Here is a 15,356-nt window from a genome sequence, read left to right on the forward strand (position 1 = left end):
TTTATTCCAGGATGGGATGCATGTAAACACAGCACATTTGTTCCTTTAGAGACGTCTGAGGGGAGGACAGCTAGAAAGAATTAGTTAAAATACGACTAATTAGAGAATTGTTAAATACGTTTGTTTGGCCAACATCATGAACTACAAAATTGATTTAAGGTCCTATTTTATGCTGTAGGCTAGCTAGCTATGTCTCTGGTGTTACAATCAATCTCCTGGAATAGAGATATTCAACACAGTCAAGGTGATCTAGCTGATATAAAAGCTGAAAAATTACTAATATATATATATATATGCATATTAGGATATATCTTTGATTCCACTATGCAGTGGAGAGCCAGTTGTAATATTTAGTGAAACTATTTTAAATTGACAGCAATTTTTTACATCATGCAATTATTCAAACCTCAAAACAGCCTTTTTCATCCTACAAGTTGCACTATTAGAAAAGGCTCTCAAGAATATGTGGTGTCTCTGCTGAATCTTGATGAGCAAGAACAAGTATTTTGGCACTGCTTTTACTGAATCAGACTACTGGGAGTCTCTATTTGTCATTGTAAGGACTGATACTAGCTTGAGAAAGCATAAAGTGTGTCTGCTCCCTGTAAGAAATTAGTCATTATTGCATCATATTTTTTAAATTAATTACTTATTTTTTTAAGATTTTATTTTATTTTATTTTAAAAGACTTAATTTTTAAGTAATCTCTATACCCAATGTGGAGCTTGAACTCACAACCCTGAGATCAGGAGTCACATGCTCTTCTGACTGAGCCAGCCAGGCTCCCCTGTACAATAATTTAGTACAAAGTACCTGAATTGAAATTTCAATTGGGGATTTTATTAATGTAAAGTTTATTTTTAAGTGCTTTTCCCACCATTTTGCCAAGCTCATCTAGATTAAAAATTGTCAATTGTCTGTTGGTCTCAGCTTTATTTTATTATTATTAATTTTGTCTGTTTTAAGCTTCTTGGGAAAAAGGAAATGTGTTGTAGAATACTGGGTTGTGATGCTGTATATAAACATACCAGAAATAAATTGAATGTAGACTAGTCCTTAAAACAAAATGCAGCTTTTGTCAGGGCATTGTTATCATTTATGTTTTGCAATCAGAAATTTATTATAAGTACATTATTTGATAATGACCATATCCGATAAAGTCTGGAAGTTCAAGAAGAGTTAAAGAATAGGAAAGGATGGTGGTAAAAAGAAGCTATTTGACAATTTGCTTTTATGTTTTGAGCAATACTTCATTTCGGACAGAGAGTTGTTTAATCCAGACTAGTTTTGCTGCTTGTGGTTTAAAATTCAGCCAGTGTGTTATTAGATAATACGTTGAAATAAACAGCAAAATAACTTCAAAACATTTTATGTACATATTTTCTCTGAATAGTATGAGCATAATTTGAGAAGCAGTCTTTTTCTCAAAGGAAAATTATGACATGCATATCGCCCAATTATGATATTTCTAGGTAAATGAATGATTAGCACTCTGTTTTAAAAGAAAATAAAGTTAGCTATGTGAATCTCAGCACATAGAGAATCTAAATGTAAAAAGACAAGTATTGTCATAACTTATGAGGTGAGTCAATTCAGAAGACATATTTTGTGAAAATCCATCATGAAGCTTTCAAACAAATCATGACTTTATTTAAGGACAAACATATATTTCAATTTATAAAAATGTCCTTTGGCTTTATGTTTGGAAAATTTCCAAAACTATACAAGGATGAAAGGGCATTGACAGTTGGTATTCTCTTTAAAATTATCTTTAAATATTTATAAATTAACACTTAGAAGCTTAATAAATTACAGATTTTCAAGCACGTAACTCATCACTTATCAAATAGGTGTGTAATTTTTTGTGAATTAAATGAACTTGTATTCTACATATATTTCCTTAAAAGACTGATTTTTTTTTCAATTTCACTGCCAAGTTTTTTTCTAGAACTTTCTATAGACTTTTTAGTACTATTGTCCAGAAAGGCAATAAGTAATGGAGTTAGACTTTTGTTGGGAGGCAACAGTTGGCAGGTCTGCCAGTTTCAACAAGAAATTCTGCCAAGTTCAGCCATTGTTTGGCCATTTGGGGAAATGCTTCAACATTTTGTGTTAAAATACCAAGCAACCTCTCATTTACCCTAGTTTGAAAGGTCATTCCTTGGAATTCAGTGAAACCTGAACACTAACTGCATTACAGAAATCATCTTTACTAATTTATTTCCCTTTACAAAAGCAGTGGAGGGATAAATATTAGGTTGACCTAAGAATAATAAAATGATAATTAGTTTCTGAGTATTTTCTCTTTGGCAATGGGTCATGTGTCTAACACCTTCAAAATTTCAGCTCTAGCATCTATTTTATACTCCAAACAAAATCACAGAGTCACTATCTAGTTTTCAGAGACTGATACAAAGAAACATATTCATTCATTTAATTATTTATTAAGCAATATTTAAGCACCTACTAGGTGCAGGCACTTATCTAGATGCTTAGGATATATTAGTGGAAAAAAAGCAGGCAGAAGTGCTTGTCCATGTAGAGTTTATGTGTTAAAGATATGGACAGAAAATAAACATAGTTGATGGTTTGCTGCAATGTGATTGATGTTATAGGAAAAAGCTAGGACAAAAGAAAATAGATGAAGATGAGCAAAGGGGTTATGGTGCTATAGGTGTAGCTGACTTTAAATAGTGTCTAGGTTAGGTCCCGAAGAAAACTTTGTATCTGAGCAGACTCCAGGGTGGAAAGGGAGCTGACATGGATTTCTGAGAGAAGAACATTTTATGCTCTTTGAGAGAAACCCACAGATAATTTTTAATCTTATTTCAGATAATGTGCTTACCATTCCTTAATTTTATGCTAATTGATATCAGAAGTACTAATGAGAATTAAATTTGTCTGGAGGTGAAGGAAGAAGAAATACGAAAATCTGGAATCCAGGAACTATAGGCCCACAAATAAGGAAGATTAGCGTTTTTTTCATATTCAGGTGCTGTAATGGTGGATATGTGATGAAGAGTAAAGGAAACACGATAAACTTAAAAAAGTTACTCAGCTAATTCATTCAAATAAGTATTATTTCATTAATTTCTATTATCATCTTACATCAATAAATATGATGCACAATAATCTTTGTTGTTTATTACAAATTTAATTTAATCCTAAAGAGTTATCCAAGTAGGAATTGATAGAAAAGCTAGAAAAGCTCATACATTGTATTTACAGTCTGTGTCCTTCCCTGATTATAAAATTATGCAGTTATATCTGGAAGTAAAATCATAGGCCAGAATGTAGAACAATCCTTGAAGTCTACATGACTTTGAGTAATTAGGAGCAGAATGGTGTCTAAATGGAGAAATCTAACTTTTTTTTTTTTTTTTAAAGCAGATGCTATTTCAAGATCTACATCATTGTTACACTTAATGAAACCCTCTGAGGACACACAGAGCTAGAGTCTCCTATTTCTGTTAGAAACCCATTAACTAGATTTCTTTACCTTATTCAGGACTCTAGCTTCAGAAACCATATGTGACATGAGAAGTTTTGAACATGTAGTCCTTTATGGTACAGATAGTACTAGAATTGATACAGTCGCAAGCTTGCAACTTTAAATATGTAGTCTTTTACGACATTGAGAATTTAGTGAATAATCAGCTTTCAGGGTTAATCTGAAAAATCATACAATTAGTGAATTTTTAAAGGATGTTTGAGTTATACAATGACTCAAACATAAAAACTCTTTGTTAATTTTGGTGTATTAATTTGAAAGAAGTAGGCTGGAATCTGGTTCATTAAATATGGACATATATTAATTTTATGATCAAAGAGATTCAGTAAGTGTTTTCTAATAATTTTGAACTGATAACATGGAACATAGCACAGGAAATCCTTTTGGAAAGTGTATAATTAAGGAAGTTAACTCATGTGAGGAATTCAATTAATTAAAATATTAAACAATATTTAGGAAAATCATTTTGTGGGCTTCACCCCTGTCAGTTTGTTCTAGACCTTAATACTTGTTCATATCTCATTTGAAGGTCTTCCTGTTCAAATTAATGAAACCAACTGTATGGTGACTAATATAGCAAAATAAAAATTATAAAAAAAATAAATAAATTCACTTAATTCAATAAAAAAATTAATGAAACCAAGCATTCTTCAAAGCTTTATTCTTAGAATATCTTTCTTTAACTACATTCTTTCTGTCTTAAAAATGAACAGTTTCTGATACCCAACCATGATGTTTGTGATTGATTTCGATGCAAGGAAATCTTTCTGTTGACGTACGAATGATCAAAGTTACGTTAGAAGCAGTTGTAAATTAGATATTTCAGAATATCTTAACCAAAGCACATACAATTGTCAATGAGGTAGAGTCCATTAGACTGTTCTTTATTTCAGGGTTGCGTTTTTTTTTAATATGTCATCTGTAATACAAGGTTTCCCAAATATAATAAATATGTACAGAAAATATCTGATTTATCAAGTTTTGTCATTTTAGAAAACATCCTACTTCAGGCTTTCAGTCCTAACCTTGTGACAAGATGAAAAGCTGAGTGGCAGCCAGCACTGTAGATGAAGAGTTCATACTTTAATTGGCACTGAGCACTGAGGTGGAGCTGACATTGTCCAGAGCAGGGGTCCTGTCTTGCTTACCTTTAACATCTAGCATTGGGCCTGGCACATCGTGAGTGCTTGCTAAACAGAGGATCATTCTGTTTAACCCTAGCACCCCCTCAATAGCAATAAGTCATATAACTTAAAATACAACTGTTCTTTGATAGGATTAAATTCTGGTGTGAACATAAAGTTTCCCAAATAAGATACGCAATGAGAGCAGACTTTAATTACATAAAAGAAAGAACAGTCTGGAAGGTCTTATGTGAATCATGTAGAGGAAAAACAAGCTACCTTTTTTTTTTTTTTTTTGGAGTGTAGAAACCTTATACCTTTTCAACCTCCCTCATTTATAATTGTTTTAAATATTTCTTCTACCTATATTTAGAACCAAATCAGACTCCACCCCTCTTCAAAAAAAAAAAAAAAAAAAAGGACTGAGTAACTGGAGAATATATACCATGCTCATAGTTAGATGACTTAATGTTAAGATGTTAATCATTTTCAGTTTAACTAATGAATTCACTGCAATTCCAATTATCATTCCAGCAGGAATTTTTAAAGAATTTCCAAAACATAAAAACCTAAATAATTTTGGGGAAAAAAGCAAGTATTGGGGCACCTGGGTGGCTCAGTTGTTAAGCATCTGCCTTCAGCTCAGGGCGTGATCCTAGCGTTCTGGGATCGAGCCCCACATCAGGCTCCTCCACTAGGAGTCTGCTTCTTCCTCTCCCACTCCCCCTGCTTGTGTTTCCTCTCACGCTGGCTGTCTCTCTCTCTGTCAAATAAATAAACAAAATCTTAAAAAAAAAACAACAAAAAAGAGCAAGTATGGATGAATGCCCCTAACTAGTTGTAATGGTTAACTGTATGCATTAAGTTGGCCAGGCTATGGTGCCCAGTTTGATCTAGTCTGGATGTTGCTGTAAAGGTATTTTGTAGATGTGATTGACATCTAACATCGGTTGACCTTAAGTAAAGGAGATTATCTGGATAATGTGTCTGGGTCACATCTGATCAGTTGAAGGCTTTAAGAGCAACACTGAGGTCTTCTGAAAAACATTTCTTCAAAATTTTTGTTTTCTAAGCTACTTTTAACTACTAGAGGCTAGAGAGTAACTACTGGGCATTTGGTTTGGAGGAAGGTGAGGGCTAAGCAGGTATAGATGAAAGAATTTAGTGGAAGGAAATGTATACGGAAAGAAAGATGGGAAATTATAAATTGCAGATTTTACCTCTTATATACAGGCATTTCTCATTTTATTGTGCTTCTCAGCTATTGCATTTTTTATAAATTGAAGGTTTTGGTGACCCTGCATTAAACAAGCTTATCAGTACCATTTATCCAACAGCATTTGCTAACTTCATGTCTCTGTGTCACATTTTGGTAATTCTCTCAAAATTTCAAACTTTTTCATTATTATTATATTGTTATGGTGATCTGGGATCAATGTTCTTTCATATTATTATAGTAATTGTTTTGGACACCATTGACCATGCCAATATAAAATGGCAAACTTAATAAATGTTGTGTGTATTCTGACTGCTCACCCATCTCTGTCCCTTTCCATGCGCCACCCTATTCCCTCAAGATACGACCATATTGAAATTGGGCCAGTTAATAACCCTACAATGGTCCCTATGTGTTGAAGTTGAAAGGAAGAGTTACATATCTCCCACTTAAAATCAAAAGCTAGAAATGACTAAGCTTAGTGAGGAAGATATGTTGAAAGCTGAGATGGTCAAAAGCTAGCTTTCTTGCACCAGTTAGCCAAGTTGTGAATGCAGAGGAAAAGTTCTTGAAGGAAATTAAAAGTGCTACTCCAAGGTACACACAAATGATGAGAGAGGTAAGGAGTCTTATTGATGATATGAAGAAAGCTTCAGGGGTCTGGATAGATCAAACCAGCCACAACATTCTCTTGAGCCAAAGCCTAATCCAGAGCAAGGCCCTGACTCTCTTCAATTCTATGAAGTCTGAGAGAGGTGAGGAAGCTGAATAAGAAATTTGAAGCCAGGGGCGCCTGGGTGGCACAGTGGTTAAGCGTCTGCCTTTGGCTCAGGGCGTGATCCTGGCGTTATGGGATCGAGCCCCACATCAGGCTCCTCCGCTATGAGCCTGCTTCTTCCTCTCCCACTCCTCCTGCTTGTGTTCCCTCTCTCGCTGTCTGTCTCTATCTCTGTCGAATAAAATAAGTAAAATCTTTAAAAAAAAAAAAAAGAAATTTGAAGCCAGCTCAGTTTGGTTCATGAAGTTTAAGGAAAGAAGCCATCTCTGTAACATAAAAGTGCAAGGGGAAGCAGCAAGTGCTGATGTAGAAGCTGCAGCGAGTTCTCCAGAAGACCTACCTGAGATAATTAATGCAGGTGGCTACAGGAAACAACAGATTTTCAGTGTAGACAAAACAGCCTCCTATAGGAAGAAGATGCCATCTAGGACTTTCATAGCTAGAGAAGAGAGGTCAATGCCTGGCTTCAAAGCTTCAAAGGACAGGCTGACTCTCTTGTCAGGGGCTAATGCAGCTGGTGACTTTAAGTTAAAGCCAATGCTCATTTACCATTTTAAAAGTCCTAGAGCCCTAAGGATTATGCTAAATCTACTCTGCCTGTAATCTATAAAATAGAACAACAAAGATTGGAAGATGGCACATCTGTAGACAGCATGGTTTACTGAGTATTTTAAGCCCACTGTCAAGAACTACTGCTCAGAAAAAAAAAAAAAAAAGATTCCCTTCAAAAGATTACTGCTCATGAAAGATACACCCAGTCACCCAAGAGTTCTGACACACAATGAGATTAATGTGCAATGAGATTAATGTTGATTAATGTAGTTCTCATGCCTGCTTAGACAGCATCCATTCTGTAGCCCATGGATGAAGGAGTAGTTTCAACTTTTAAGTCTTATTATTTAAGAAATACATTTTGTAAGGTTAAAACTGCCATACATTGTGATTCCTCTGATGGATTTGAGTAAAATAAACTGAAAACCTTCTGGAAAGAATTCATTTTAGATGCCACTAAAAACATACATGGTTCATGGGAAAAGGTAAAAGTATCAACATTCACAGGAGTTTGGGAGAGGCTGATTCCAACCCTCAAGGCTGACTTTGAGGGGTTCAAGATTTCAGTGGAAGGAAATAGCTGCAGATGTGGTAGAAATAGCAAGAGAACTAGAATTAGAAGGAGAGACTGAGGATGTGACTGACTTGCTGTAATCTCATGATAAAACTTTAACAGACGAGCAGTTGCTTTTTGTGGGTGAGCAGAGATAGTGGTTTGAATGGGATCTATTCCTGGGGAATATGATGTGAAGATTGTTGAAGTGACAACAAAGGATTTAGAATACTCCATAAAGTTTGTTGATAAAGCAGCTGCAGGGTTTGAGAGGACTGACTCCAATTTTGAAAGTTCTGTGGTACAATGCTATCAAACGACATCTCATGCTACACAGAAACCATTCATGAAAGGTGTCAATGGATGCAGCAAACTTCATTATTGACTTGCCACAGCCACCCCAACCTTCAGCAACCACCACCCTGATCAGTCAGCAACCATCAATATCAAGGCAAGACCCTCCACCAGCAAAAAACAAAACAAAACAAAACAAAAAAAACCCTCTTCCACAACTCACTCAAAGCTCCAGATGATGGTTAGCATCTTTTAGCAATAAAGTATTTTTTTTAAATTAAGGTATATATGTTGTTTTTTAAACATAATGCTATTGCACTACACTATTTACATAACTTTTATATGTACTGGGAAACCAAAAAGTTCATTCAACTGGCTTTATTTATTATGGTATCACTTTATTAAGATCACTTTATTAGAACCAAACCCTCAACATATCTCAGGTCTGCCTGCCCTTTAACCTAAGGTTCTGGAACGAGCATCCATTCACACTAGGGGTGACTAGATACTACCAGCCACCAACAGGAAAGGGAAGCAGGGTGGTTTTATTTATTTATTTATTTTTAAGATTTTATCTATTTATTTGACAGACAGAGAACACAAGCAGGGGGAGCGGCAAGCAGAGGGAGAGGGAAAAGCAGGCTCCCCACCAATCAGGGAGCCTGATGCGGGGCCCCATCCCAGGACCCGGGGATCATGACCTGAGCCGAAGGCAGCCGCTTCACTGACTGAGCCACCCAGGTGCCCCAAGGGAAGTGGGGTGGTTAAAAGCGTGAGCTCTGGAGTCTGGATTGCCAGGATTAAGTTCCTGGCACCTCCACTTGAATAGCTATGTGATTGGGGCACATTACCTAGAAGCTCAGTGCCTTGGTTTTGGAGTTTCTTATCTGCCCACAACAACAACAACAACAACAACAACAACAATTCCTGAGGCTTTGGGTAAGGTTAAATGAGTTTATACGTGAGTAATTAATCACGTACATGGCCGAAGGCAAGTCCTCAAAGAAATCAACTAAATAATCTCAATAGGGCAAACCACCCTTTAAAAAGGTGTTCTCCTGTATTAGTGCAGTATGGAAAAATTCATCCGCTGCTAAATTGGGAGAGAGAACTGCAGCAGGGAAGGCAGACTCTCTTGTCTGAGGCAAAAAAAAAAAAAAAAAAATTATTTGTCCCTCAGGAATATGAAGATATGTGCACTCATCTAATAATGTCAAGGACCAGAGGCTTAAGCTGACAATAAATATATATATTTACCAAATAAGCCTGACAAGTCCAAAGATATTTTAGTTAGTTAACTGGGAGTTTAATGAAATTATGCTTAACAGATTTACAATGTAGCGGCATCCTTGTAGTAAGGATGAATGCTGTCTGAAGTATACTCCATTTTAGGCAGCTGTTTCAAACAGGGATTATACCTACATTTCCAAAACACAAAGGAGTGAGTTATATTTTTTGCCTTAGCTAAAAAGTATATTGGCATGTTTTGAAAAAGATTTAAAATAAGAGTTTTATTGAAAATAACTTTTTGAAGAAGACATATGTAGGCTGATTAATAAAATATTTAAAGATGTCAGTCTAATATTAGGTTTCCATTATTCAAGTAAAAGTCTGCTCTTTGCCTCACATTTGAAAACAACTACAGAGTTAGGCCAAAAAAAAAAAAAAAAAAAAAAAAAAAGCACACACACACATTTTGTTTGACAACATTCTTTTCTCATAGTCTTAATCCTCCTTATTTTCAGTTATAACATGCTTTATTCTTCTCTAGTACTTACCACATTTCTGATTTTCCCTTCAAATTATCCTTGGAAAGAAGGCAAAATGGAGGTTTATGCACAAAATATCTAAGCAACAATTGGTATCATGTTCATGGAGATGGATTCGATTAATACTCAGTTGCAGATTTTTGAAATTGATACTGGGATATAAGACAAATTTATCTTAGTTTTGATAAAACCAAGCCTGTGTGCTCCTGAATATGCTAATGAATCTCCAAGTGACTAAGCTGTGAGGAGAGGGTCGCTCTCGTAAACCAGATAGTTGCCATTTACTGTATCACTGTTATTTAATATACGAAGGGACATACTCAGGAGTCACTGTGGTTTTATAAGAAACACAGCTGAGCTCAGGTTCACCTAAACCCGAATAGAAAAATAATGACAGATTTATACAAAAGTTTATGCCATATTAACATTTTTATTAAAAAATACATTCCATATTAATGGGAATAAGATTTCTCTGAAAATTGGGCTCCATCCAACAATCTCAATAAAGTATAGAGTTATAGTGTTAATACCATAGGAGTAAGTTGGTTATTTATTTATTTACTTATTTGTGTTTGTGTTGGGTTGAGTTGAGTTGAGATTTTTCTCCTTTAAGTTGGTAGTGAGGTAAAAAACATACATTTAATTAAAAGCACAAAGGAATAAAAAGATACAACTTGTTTTACATTTTAAAAACAAATTCACTATTTTGGTCATTTTTGCAAATGATAATATATTAGTTGTTAGTTTTGTAGAATACTGTCTCTTTTAAGTAAACAAACTAATTTAAAGAAAAAAGGAAGAAACATGTTCTAGGAAAATATTTGCAATTTATCATCTGATAAGTAATACTAATAATCTCATAAACATAGACTCTAACTCAGTTCACAGCCAGTGATTCTTTTTTATTTTTAAATAATAGTAAGACTTTTATTGTGTTATTAAAACTTAATTCATTTCATTTTTTTGTAAAATAATTTATTAAATTAAGAACTAATTTGATTTCAAGATTACACAAATATTGGAAATGCCAAAATTATTGATTTAATGCACAATATTATAATACTAATTAGACATGAGAAAATAACAATCTAGATTTATTGAGGACTTTTCTGTTTAAATTGGAATGGCAATATAATGTATAACAATGTATTTCCTATTATTTAAATGGTTGGCTGACTTAATTATTATATATATAATTATATGTTCTTTTATCCTAAATAACACTAGCTCAATATTTACATTCCAAGTTATATGATTAAATGTATTCCACCTATTACTGCTTCAATTTTGTACTAATTAAGACGCTATATCTTCAAAATTACAAACCAAATTATAGGTAGGTAAACCAAAATTAAGATGTGAAAACTATCTGGATCATTTGGGTTGTGTAACTGCTATTGATGAAGAAATTTGGGCAGGAATTCCTATGGGAATCCTATGGTAATAAACGGGAAAATCATTGAAATATCTGGTTAGTATGTAGCCCTGATCTGTTTCTCGAAAATTTTTATTTTCCTTCTAATTTCATCAGAATATTTTCTTATATTAAACGAGAGGATTTCTTGAAATAATGTAATAGTGCTGCATGGTAGATGTACTTTGGTAGAAAAAGAGAGCTTTCCTAAGAAATTATAAATGTTTATAGTTCATGCATGGACTTCAAACCCAGATACAGACAAATGCTTTAAATAGCTATGTACTGACTTTTAATCTTAAGAGTATTCTCTAATAGTCTGATTGAGTCAAGAACTCAAGAGGTGTAACAAATTTGACACTGAGTATCTTTCATTAATACCATTGCAATGATACAGCTTACATTTTTGGATTAATACCATCTCTGAATCCTAAGCAAAGATAAGATAGAGAATAAAGTCAATGATTTCAGATAATGTCCTTTGAATATATTTGTTTTTTGAGAAGTTGATACCATAATCATGATAGCTCTAAAAACAGAATTATTTTTTCAAGCTGTGTTGACAGTCATACACAGAGTATGAAATCAGTTTTGTTTAGTGAATGTATTATTTTGATCCTTTAAAAAATGCTTTGTTAATTTTTCTATAAATATCTCTAAGACAACTCTTAAAAATCAAGTTACTATCAAATTTTAACCATGCAGCTAAAAATTGAAAGCGAAATAGTGTTATAATGTTCACAAAAATGATGTAAGTTAAAAATATATAATAATACTATTAACTGAAGTTTTATTAGTTTTATGTGTTTATCAAAGAATTTATCCACATTAGCATAAAGCATCTAAGGTCTTCTTTCTTTGTCTTAATATTATTTTGAATTTCTTACTGAAATAAATTCATTACGCATAAAATAATGGCAAAATCCATACAATGAATGTGAAGGTTCTCCTAAATATGCCAGGGTTTTGGTTCCATTTAAACTTACGCTAGGCATCACCAGTGAGTAAAGTACATACACCTTGGTCATTCATTTCACACAATTCTTAGAATTCAGAACCAATTCTGATTTCTTTTTCTTTTCCTGGTTTTCCAATCTTTGTTTTTCAAAGTGGATGAATAGTTTTATATATTCTAAAAGTTTACATATTTTAACGAACAAAACAATATTTTGGGATGAGCTAAGTTATGCTAGGAAAAAAAGACCTTGTAGTAATAACCTAAAGCATATTTCTTAAAGATAATGGAATATTACAGGTAAAACGTACTTCAGCTCACATTATTCTTATGGTTTCTGAATCCTACGTTTCATAGTTAGAACTGGCCTTAGACTCTGCATTTATTTTATCATCCTATAGCATCTAGAAAGAGAAGTTAATTCTTCATAGCTGAAAGCATGCATTGATCCTCTGATACTCTCTTATCATTAAGGAAAGCAAACTTTAGAATATAATAACATGAGTTCTTATTTCAAACTTTCAATTATTTTCTCAAATAAGTCTGCCTAATGACCTTCAAAATTCAGTGCCTAGTGGTTTTTAACAGTATTTTCTGAAAATAAAAAACTATAAGTCATACTATTAGTACAGTTTTAAAATTTTAATTTAATTATGTAAGAAAATTATGGGGAGTTCCTTATTATAAAATACATTAACTTAATATAATACCTTCTTCTAAGAAAATAATCTAAACTAAAAATAATGCTATTTTAATTTTTGTTAATAATCCATGGCATTAGGTTAGACATTTAATGTGTTCTTTTCATTTCCTTCCCTAATTATCTAGTGACTATTTACAAAGTCACCTTCTAAAAACACCTTTTCCATTTCTACACATGTGTCAAGGAATTCAATACAATTAGTGATTGAAAGGAAATAGGAAATCAGGCATAATTTTTTTAAGAATCACAAAAATAAGACTTAATTGAAGTTTCCATTATTAGGAGAAATTTGTGGAAAAATTGAGTAGAAAATTATGAGGGAGTTACTCAGAATGAGTTTGTAGTTCACTGTTTATGTGCCAGATTATGGGTGATTAAGTACAGGATTTCTCCATTGAAGGACATTTTGCAAAGTATAATTACATAGGTAAGAAAGAATATATATATATATATATATATATATATATATATATATATATATATATATATATATATATAAATTATGTCAGTCAATATAATTTGAACCCAAATCTGATGTCTAATTTTTATATAAATAAATTATATCAGTCAATATAATTTGAACCCAAATCTGACATCTAATTTTTCTTAGCAACAAATATGTGATATCTCTATACCAACACTTAAGTAGACAATAGTTTCTTAACAGTCCAGCACAGTCTGTACTGGTGAAGGAAGCATTAACAGATGTTTCATCTCAACATTACTGTAAGTTTTTCTGGACATTCTTGTTTTTTTTAAATACACACTTTAATTTTTCTGTTTACTAATCTGACATACATATTTGGGAAAATTTTGCTACTTTTCCTTATTCACAGTTACCTCTATTTCACATCCTCCCCGCAAAAGCTTGCAGAGGGATACCAGACAAATTGAAGTAATACGCTGTTAGCTAAAGAGTTGTAAAATTACAGTTAATGTACAAATAACATTTTCTCAATCCTAGCGGGTTTTTTTTTTCTTTTTCTTTTGTAGCCCACCCATGATCCAATACAGCGGAAACAATTCAGGGTTAGCAAGATAGAGACTTAACCACGTCTGGCAACAATGAACAATGAAAATTCTATTAGTTCAATAGTTAGAGATATATGTGTAAAGAAAGGTGAAAGGCAAGTAGAAGACACATAATAAATCCAAAGTGATTTCTTTTAATTCTCCATTTTGTTCAACTACAGAGAGACCAAGATTCTGGGACCCCGTGAGTAGTTACTCTTTCCCCCCTTTCTCAGAGTACTGACTTTATAAAAAGTTTAAAGACCCTTCCTGGGGGGAAAATGTTTTCCAGCTGTCAAAATTTAAGCTTAGCTAACAGTAGAGCAAATTTTAAAAGACATTGTTCCCTGATTAAGTTATTTGTTTGAAGTATGCCTTTTAATCCATTTAGATTTTTATTACTTGCTGAATTTATCTTCTAGAATATCACTGTACATAATAATATCTAGTAGTAATAGATTTTGTATACATTTTCGAGTAATACACTGTAGTTTCTTTCACATACAAAACAAGTGAGAATATGTTTCAATATTATTTCAATATCACTAAATTCTACCATAGAAACACTGCCAAATTAAATGAGAATACTACTCAGAATACATATATTTATTCTGAATAATGTACTCACCCAGCACAGCTTCTAAAGAAATTCTTGGTGAAATATTCTTAGGATGGAATTTGATTTTCTGAGATTCCGCAGAAGAGATTTGCCTCCAGGCAAGGTGAGGAAGAGTGAAAGCCTTGCAATTTAATCCTGCAGGCAGGCTGAGGTCCAGTCAGCAGGGCTTGATGATCCTCTATCAGGAGGTGAGACTCTCTGCTGGAGAGAGAGGGTTGTTCTGAGTAGATTGGAAGTGTTGTCACATTGTATGTGCTCAGCAGCAGAAGGGAAACATCAGAGCTTCCTGTTACATCACTCTGACCCCGCCTGCAGTTAGTGTTAGGTTACTTTCTTTCTCAAATAGCATACCCCAGGAAAGCAGCACTCCTTTCTTATTCTGAGACATGAGCAAGAAGCAGCCTGAACAGACAGAGATCATATGCTGTATGAATACATTGTTAGCAGCAAAAGCTGGCTGGATTTCACCTTGACTGAGTGCTGTTAGAACTTGCCACACAGAGCTGCCTGTGATTTGAAGGAAATCTGAATATAATATCCTGCTCCAAGAATTAAAGGAGTTAGGGGAGTGTGTGAGTGTGGTGTGTGTGTGGAATTATACTTTACAAAGCATTGAGGAACTATTATCTAACACGTGTTTCTTCATAAGTGAACACAAAAATAATACCTACATCTATCATAATTAACTCTGTGATCCAACTCATACTGAATTCTAATAACCAGAGCTATTGCCTGATCAGTTTTTCACAATTAAATGATGACATTTTATCCTGTAGGTTTTTTTTAACTTTTTTTACTTTGTTTACTGTAACTACATGTGTATGTGTCATAAACAAAACCACTGTGTGTGTATGTGT

General features: G+C 33.5%; 1 protein-coding gene across 3 annotated transcripts in view; it reads right to left on the bottom strand.

Moving 5' to 3' along the window:
* CALCRL (calcitonin receptor like receptor) overlaps nt 1-14,755 on the bottom strand; it is a 94,948-nt gene extending 80,193 nt beyond the window's left edge. For all 3 annotated transcript variants that reach the window (XM_045806280.2, XM_045806278.2, XM_045806279.2), the window contains exon 1: nt 14,509-14,755. The gene's annotated coding sequence lies outside the window, so the exon portion shown is untranslated. The remainder of the gene's footprint in view (nt 1-14,508) is intronic.
* Between the last annotated feature and the right edge of the window lie 601 nt (nt 14,756-15,356).

The sequence above is a fragment of the Ursus americanus genome, chromosome 1, assembly GCF_024610735.1.
Source record: "Ursus americanus isolate L20-20 chromosome 1, mUrsAme1.1.p, whole genome shotgun sequence".
Classification (NCBI taxonomy): Eukaryota; Metazoa; Chordata; class Mammalia; order Carnivora; family Ursidae; genus Ursus; species Ursus americanus.